Source organism: Carassius carassius, chromosome 37 (assembly GCF_963082965.1).
Source record: "Carassius carassius chromosome 37, fCarCar2.1, whole genome shotgun sequence".
Taxonomy (NCBI): Eukaryota; Metazoa; Chordata; class Actinopteri; order Cypriniformes; family Cyprinidae; genus Carassius; species Carassius carassius.
In genome coordinates, this window is record NC_081791.1 from 24070532 (window position 1) to 24079146 (window position 8615).

Sequence of the window (8615 nt, forward strand, 5' to 3'; positions counted from 1 at the left end):
TAACTGGGTACTGTTGGTTTCTGATCTTTTAGATTTTTTTTAGATGTTCTGTTCTGACTGAAATGTGAGTTTTTGTCAACAGGAATTAAAAGGACTATATGATGCTTTTTTTTGAATATCATTATTTTGTGGATTTTGTGTAACAGAATATGTTTACATGCTTTAATGTTGAAAAAAGTTATTTTTAAAATACTGTACATTATTGTAGGTCATGTTCTCTTAAACACGTAATTTTCTACAAAGTCCCTCCTTCCGACAAGCGCAGTCTGCTCTGATTGGCCAGCTGACCCAGTGCATTGTGATTGGCCGTGGCAGAATCTTAACTTTAATAAAGAATATCTCTTTGGATTTCAGACTTTAGTCTTTGCAACTTCACGGATCTTCTTTATGCACCAAGAGTTTGTAACAAAGAGAAAAGAAAATTTTAAATCGCATCATATGACCTCTTTAAGACATATGCATGAAACAACAAATACAGTCAGAAAATTGCATCCAGATGGCACCAGGAAGGTGCATTATGGGAGAATCCCACATTTAATATTGTTGTGAAGCATCCATTTAACAAACATTATTTTGATACATATCCTTTCCATAATGTACGTTTTCCGGATTGAGCTGCAAATAAAATTATTTTGGCTCCTAAGGATTTATTTACTTAAAAAATATGTAATTTAATTTCCCTGATGTTGTGAAAAGTTTTTTTTTTGTGCTTGAATCCGCTGTTATTTTATCTTTGGAACACAAAAAGAGTTATTATATTACTTCAAATGTAGTGCACAAATCATATAAGCTACTTTTATGATGATTTAGAGCTTGATAAGCTTGGTCACTAGGAACTGTTGTTAAAATATTAAGCAGCGCAACTGTTTTCAACATTGATAATGATAAGAAATGTTTCTTGAGCAGCAAATATGTAAAGTAGAATGATTTCTGAAGATCATGTGACACTGAAGACTGAAGAAAATTCAGCTTCACATCAAAGAAATGAATTACAATTTAAAATATACTGAAATATAAAAGTCATTTTAAATTGCAATAAATGTTTTTTATCAAATAAATGCAGCCTTGGTGAACATTTGAGGCTTCTTTCAAGAACTGAGGGGTGTTACTTCTCTCCTATAAGCCTCAATGAAAGTGTTAATAGTCTCCCCTGGAGGCACCGAGGGAACAAGGTGTGCTGGGCCGGGACATACAGGATCAATGAACCATTTGAGGCATACAGTGAGAGAGAGCGATAAAAAGGATGACAGCCCCGTTTCAGGTGTGTGTCTGTGAGTGTGTAAAAGCGAGAGATAAAGAGAGCGAGACTTGCATTTGTATTCTTCAGCAGCACTGTTCTCTTCCTTTGAACAGCAGCGCTGGATTCTGCATTATTACTTCTAAACACACACTGTGCCAGATCAAATTCCCTGAAGGCTCCGTTATAAATAGTTAATTCCTGAGAAATATTTGCACAAATAGTAACTGAGCAAAGATGTTTGCTCCATTCAAATTTTGTTAATCGAAGCTTTGACAGTGTTTAACAGCTAAATAAAGGCTGTTTTATTTAAATCTTCAAATTAAATTGTCAAATAAAAGGCTGAATAAAACAAACCTGATTTATTTCCTGAACAAATAAAGCAAGAGTGTTCAGAACTGAAGGTGAATTATTTTAAAGTCGAAAACTACATTACTAAATTGTAGTTGATTTGCATGCGTTGGTTCATTAACCGTATATATATCAATATTTGTTAAGAAAGCTTCCAAATTAAATTATGTGATATCACATGGCTTGTATGAAAAGTTTCACTGTTGTTCAAAAGTTTGGGGTCGGCAAGATTTGAAAATATTTTTGGAAGAAGTTTCTTCTGCTCACCAAGGCTGCATTTATTTGATCAAAATATTATTACAACTTAAAATAACTGTTTTCAATTTGAATATATATAAAAATTATTTATGAATATTCAGCATAATTTCTCCCATTTTCAGTTTCACGTGGTCATTCAAAAATCATTCTGCCGATTTGCTTTTCAAGAAAAATTATTTCTTATTATTACTAATGTTGAAACGGTTGTGTTGCTTACATTTTTGTGAATAGAAAGTTCAAAAGAACGGCATTTAATTGAAATACATTTGTTTAACATTACATTTAATGCACGCTTATTCTTTAAAAAAATAATAATAATACTGACCCCAAACCTCTGAAAAGTAGTTTATACAGATAGTATTCCTGCTTAAACAGTAGATTTCATGGCTCATGGGTTTATTTCCCAGCAGGGAATGCATGGATTGATAAAATGTATATATACCTTCAATGCAAAAAAAGGTCGAATTGAATAATTCTACTCAAAATCTTGACTTGAACGTCTTAAAATTTACAATGCTTACTTCAACATATGTTCTTAGTCATTGTGCATGCTTTTCAAAGGAAAAATGTCTTTGAAATGACTTTTAAAAATATGTCAAATTATGAAAATAAACTTTAAATCTTCATTTAAATAATAATAATGATAGATTCACAAGGAACAAAATGCAATTCTAACACACAAACGGCTGCAGAAAATTAGATTGCCTGCAGTGCAATTGTTATGCAACGCCATCATAAATCAGGCCAAAAAACTTCTTCATGCTGATCCATAGAGTCCGAGCTAAAACAGCCTAACTGTTATTAGCACCACAGAGCAATATACTCCTAACACAAGCCACCCATGAGAGTGCTTGCACACTGTTATGACCATGTGTATTTCATGGTGAATGAAAGATATTATTCTCTGACAGTCTTCCCAGTAAGACTCTGTACTGTTATTGAAGCCAGTAGAATCTGTGAGACTTGAATATTTCAGTGTTTTCATCCAAAATATTCTCTTTGCTCTTGTGTTTTTCTGCAATTCTTTGCACATAGAACCAGATGAGGAGAAACCTTATGTGGTGAGGGATATTTAAAGATCAAAGCAAGATCCTGATGTTGAAGCAATCACATGTTTTAGCATCAACATTAAAATTGATCTCACTGGAAAATAGAGAGAATAACACAGATTATTTTTTGTCACGTAAATATCAGATGTTTGAGATTCGTAGCATTAAAGAAAACATGAAATCAACTCTATGTACCCTATTATTCTTAGAAATTAAATGGTCTTATTCCATATTATTCAGTGAGTTATAGGTTTAAAAAAAATCATAAATCTGAATAATAATAACACACCTCTCTTCAACAAACTGCATGAAAAAAATAAAGTGTTGAGGAACTAAAACAGACGAGTCGTGCATCTAAATTTAATATTCAAGATTAGGGATTTCTACAAACTCCACAGCCAAAATTTGACCGATAGTGTAAGTGACGTTTTCCTTTGCAAGTGTCACTAATTCTACATCAGTGCGGCAGAGGATTGTTTGATTGAGGGTCTGTGAGGTCATTCTGACTCAGTGCTGAATAATTGTTTGGCTCTTTGCTGGAGTACTGACATTTAAAAGGTGACATCAGTGTCACTAATGTTAGCAGGATAATTGAGGATATTAGCGCAACAGGAGCCAGTTTAGAGCACACCCTCTATTTCACACTATCAAGCTCATGATTAGCTCTTTAATGCTGAAATTTACGTCAGCAGATTCGCAGGCCAGCTGGCAATCATGTCAGATTTGAATTTGAGATGATCACATTGGTGGAAAGTCTTGTCCAGAGATAGAGTGAGCGATAGTCAAATCATGCAAAGTCACATTTATTTATATTTAGCACTTTATACAGATCGCTTCCAAACAGGTTAGTGGTGGTGTTAATGTTACAAAGTTCATCAGTTATTAATCAAATTAGGTCTCTAAAGACAATCATTATTCACATGAATTTAGTCCAATGTTGATTCAGTTCCATTTAATTACTCTGTCAGGGTTGCAAAATTGAACCAATAATGAAACGACTTCAAAGGCAGCTCTTCCAAAGACAATAGTGTCATAAGACTAGATGATGATTATTGTTATTAATAAGTTAATGAATAGATTCATTTTTAAAATCTCCAAAATAAAATCAATTGTGTCTTTAAATATTAAAATCCATAGTTGTCCTTATATTATTATTTCAGTCTCTCTACTTTAAAATGTCACAATTATTTATTTATTTATTTGCCGTTTCTTTGTCATTATTTGTGAAATTTAGTTTTTCCACCAAATAATAGCACAACTCTCTTCAAGAAACTGCATGAAAGAAAAAAATAACAATGGCAAGATGCAGTTTGTGTATCTGAAAATAAAAACTGTTTACACGACAATAGTGTAGTCAAAAACTGAAAAGTTTTTAAAAAGTTTCACGTAAACACAACAATCTTTTCAAAACGATTTGCGTTTACACATATACGCGAAAACGGCCAAAAAAACGCTGCATTACGTATACCAGGCCAGTAGCTGGTGCTGTCACCTGATTAGTAAACAGTACCTGTAAGGAAGTGACGATTATATGATGTATATGATGCATCTCCGCTGTTGGTTGTAATATTGGTGAAGTATATCCTCATTTTGCTGAAGAAGCATTATCAAATTCTTGAACAGCAACAACAGTACCGTCTACTCGCCATTGTTGTGTCTCACTCCAACTTGTCATGTATTGACGCTTGGTCAGGACACCTTGGCATCACAGTTTTCGAAGCACAGGGTCCTCCATTGTTTTCGTTTGTTTGTCTTAATTTAATGGTTTTCATGCATTTGTATTAAATATAATTTTTTTAATATAAATTTTTCTTTTTATTGGAGCATGTAACCCCATCCCTACCCTAAACATACCCACTTCTGAACAATATAAAACATGTAACAGGCAAATAAAAGTACAGTCGCAGGTATTTATTGCAAAAACCAACCATAAACAAGAATTACTTTTTAGTCTTCTGAAGCCATACGATATCTTTATGCGAAGAAGAGAGTAAAACATAAGGTTTTAATCGCTTAAAATGTTCCCGCTCCGTTAACATGCTTCTTCTTCTGCTTTTCAAGTTTAATGGCGGTTGACAAACCAAACCTAAATGGTGCATTCCCGCCACCTACTGGATTGGAGTGTGGATAACGTTATGGTAGTAGTGACCTAAATTCTGTTAATTAAATGAGTGTCTTTTAAGAAATTAAATAATTCTTCATATATTTTAAATTGCTTTGGGCCATTACCTAATAATGCTTGGATAGAAAAAACTTCCATTTCCATTTCTCTTAATGCTTGAAATAATTTAAATCGTTCTCTTGCATAAGCCTCACATTTTAATAATACATGTTATACTGTTTCAATATTTTCTGAACTACATTTGTCACAATACCCACCGTTAACATGCTCACATTACATCTCATTCAAAAAGATACTCCGGTAGCATGACGCAGTCGGTCACGAGACACATAAGAGCCAATAGTTGACGTAAGACTTCTTCTGGTGGCATTTTTTTAAAATTTGCACAAAAGAACAAGGACACAGGAAGAGATTCGGCGGACTGAGATGCGTCTATTCCTCTCACAAATCAATCGTTTTGCCTTGAAAGACTTGGAATATTATATATATATATATATATATATATATATATATATATATATATATATATATATATATATATATATATATATATATATATATATATATATATATATATAAACTATGATGTTAGTTGTATCTGCCTGTTATATATTGTGTCTTATTGACAAATGGTAGGTTTAGGGGCATGGGTTGGGTTACCTGCTCATAAATGTGTAAATAGTGTAATATAAATAAAACTGTTGTGACTGTTTACTTAGAAAAATCACACCCCAACATATATGCAATAATGGCAATATTATTGGCCAATATATAAATTTATCATGACGATAAGCCTTTTGCGCGGCTTATTGATGCTAAGGGTTTCTTATTTATAGCATAGGAGGACATCGAAAAACGTGCGCCAGAAAGTGACGCCAATAGTCCTGACCAAGCGTCAATATGTGACGAGTTGGAGTGAGGCTGTGTTGGTTTGTTTGCGCTTGCCTTTAAAATCGACACGTACTGCTCATGTCTGCCGTTTTCAAAATTATGCATTTTCAGTCCTCAAATCATGTTGTCATGTAAACAAACAGGCAAAACGCATAAAAAGTTTCCCGTTTATATAACAGGATCTTGCATCAGACAGATTAATCCATCACTGGGCAACAACATTGGGGAATAGACCCTAATTAGTAAATGATGTGTGTACTTTATCATTATATAATCCTTGTTTTATTACTTTCCTATGAAAGTCAATATATTGGATTAGACCTTTTAACACGCTCCTCCTCTGGGTGAAATGCAACACCTCAGCTGATGCAATAACGCATCTATTTCCAATAAGATCTTTGCAGAACAGTTTCTACCTCTGGCAGCAGCTCTCAGACATTTTTCTGATTGCTACTTTATGACATGCAGCTCTTAAACCATTTATGTATTGAGAGAAAGATCCGGATGACTTTGGAATGCAGGCAAACAACCTTAACAAAAACAACCTTAAACAACCTATCAAAAAGCTCCAGCTACCTCCGGGTTGATCTCACTGGCAGTAAAGAAGCACAGAGACCTAGAGCCAAAAGTTTGCGATCCCCCTCACAGGATGAGAAATTACATGACTGGAGTACATTCACTTAATACAGGCAATAATTAACAAACAAACATGCTCACATGCAAACTAGGCATGTGTGAAATTAAAAATTAATTGCAACTCTTAATCTAACAACAGACTTTTTATCTCTCAAAAATCTCTGTAATAAGCTGAAAGTTACCTTTTTTTTATTCCATGGCCAAAAACAAACAAACAGACAAAAAAAAAATTGTATCCTCAGGATAACAAGGAAAAAGGTTTTTTTTTCTCTGAATTGGGAGAGTTGCAATTAACTTTTTTTTTATTACTCATGAATGATGTATCAGGATAGATTTATTATTATGAATATTATTATTATTTAAAGCTTTTAATTTAGTGACAACTTTTCTGATATATAGAAACAGAGTATTAGCATGCTAAATAAAATAGAATAAAATAAACACTATTTTATTCTATTTTATTTAGCATGCTAATACTCTGTTTCTATATATTTGTTACGATCGGAGACCCAGGGAAACACAGGAGACAAGAGATCCAATCCCAGTGTGGGTTTTAATGGGTAATCCAAATCCGAAATCAACAAGCAGGGGTCAAAACCATAAATCCAATCAACAATAACAAACAGGGAAGGAACAGGACACTCGGAAGGCGAGGAAACTGGGTGACGGAATGAAAGGACTCCATGAAGACGAACAGAAAAAGACCGGTTAATATAGGCAGGGTAATGACTATCAAGTGAAGACACCTGAGTGCAATTAACAGGAGTGCAATTACTGTGATGAAGGGACAAGGCTTTGTGGGAATTGTAGTGCCTACAGTGAGATGCCTATGGGGAAGTGAGACCACTAGTGGATACTCAGGGAAACAGAGACCAGACAGCGTGACAATATTCTAGACACTGTTTCTATATTACAAGTGTAGCAACATATCAAATTAAATTATGTGCATCCTAACCAATCTGTATTGGATATGCAAACCCAATCTTGAGTGAGTTTTACTCAAATTTTATAAGGGATGCATTTATGAATAATTATTAATAATTTAATTTATTTATTTATATTTAATTATTTAATAATTTTTCTCTAAATGGTGACTAAACTAATAAATTGGTCAGTAATTATGCTTTTTTGTTTGTCTAATATACCAAAATAACTATGTCTTGCAGCAAAAGTTAATTTGAGGTATTTTGGCAAAAAATTAACAAAATGATTGCTTATATCTTATCGCTATCATATCTTATCTTAATTATTGTTTGTTTATATCCGTATTCTCTTGTTATCTTTTTCTATAAACAAAAGCTCTAACTTTGCCTCACTTGGAAGTTCACACAAAGTCACTTTTTTCTTTTTTTTCAAAGGCCACAGTCTATTTGAGATGCAAAGGAAATCAAACATAATCTCTCTGTCTTGATTCAACTACTCGCTCTGATAAAATGCTCAGGTTTTTTCTGCACATAAATAAACGGATACAAACTCAATAATAATCCTTTACAGATTCAACAGCACAGTGAGCTCTCTCCCATACTGACGAGCTGATTGAGTTAATGAGGCGGGAGAAACCTTTATTATTTCATGATATTCTGTCCTTCAGCTTTGCTTAGAGAGGCGTTTCATAATACAACTGAATTTATTAAGACATAGGAATACAAAATCTTCTCAATGGAACAGCTCAAAGGTACATCCATCCTTCATTAACCAGGTTATGAAAAAGTCACATCCTTTCCTGTTGCCAAACTTTCCTCGAGTGGCTGGTGAATGTGTCCTCTGAATAAATCCATCGTCCTTTTAAGTGTCGCTTTAGTCAGATGTCTTCCTCAACATGGATATTTGCCATTTGCTCCATTTGCTTAATTAAAAAGTAGAATGCAGCTCAATCATTGAACATTTTGTCAAAGTAATGTAAGTATTACTGTAACAAATAATTTCTAACTTTATTAATGTTAAATGATGGAATTATGTATTGTGAATGTCTTAAATGAAAAAAAAATCTGATGTTTTATATTGGGGTTCAATATAAAATTCTTGGCAGTAATATTTTCACATAAATTGTTGATTTGGACACTATTTTATC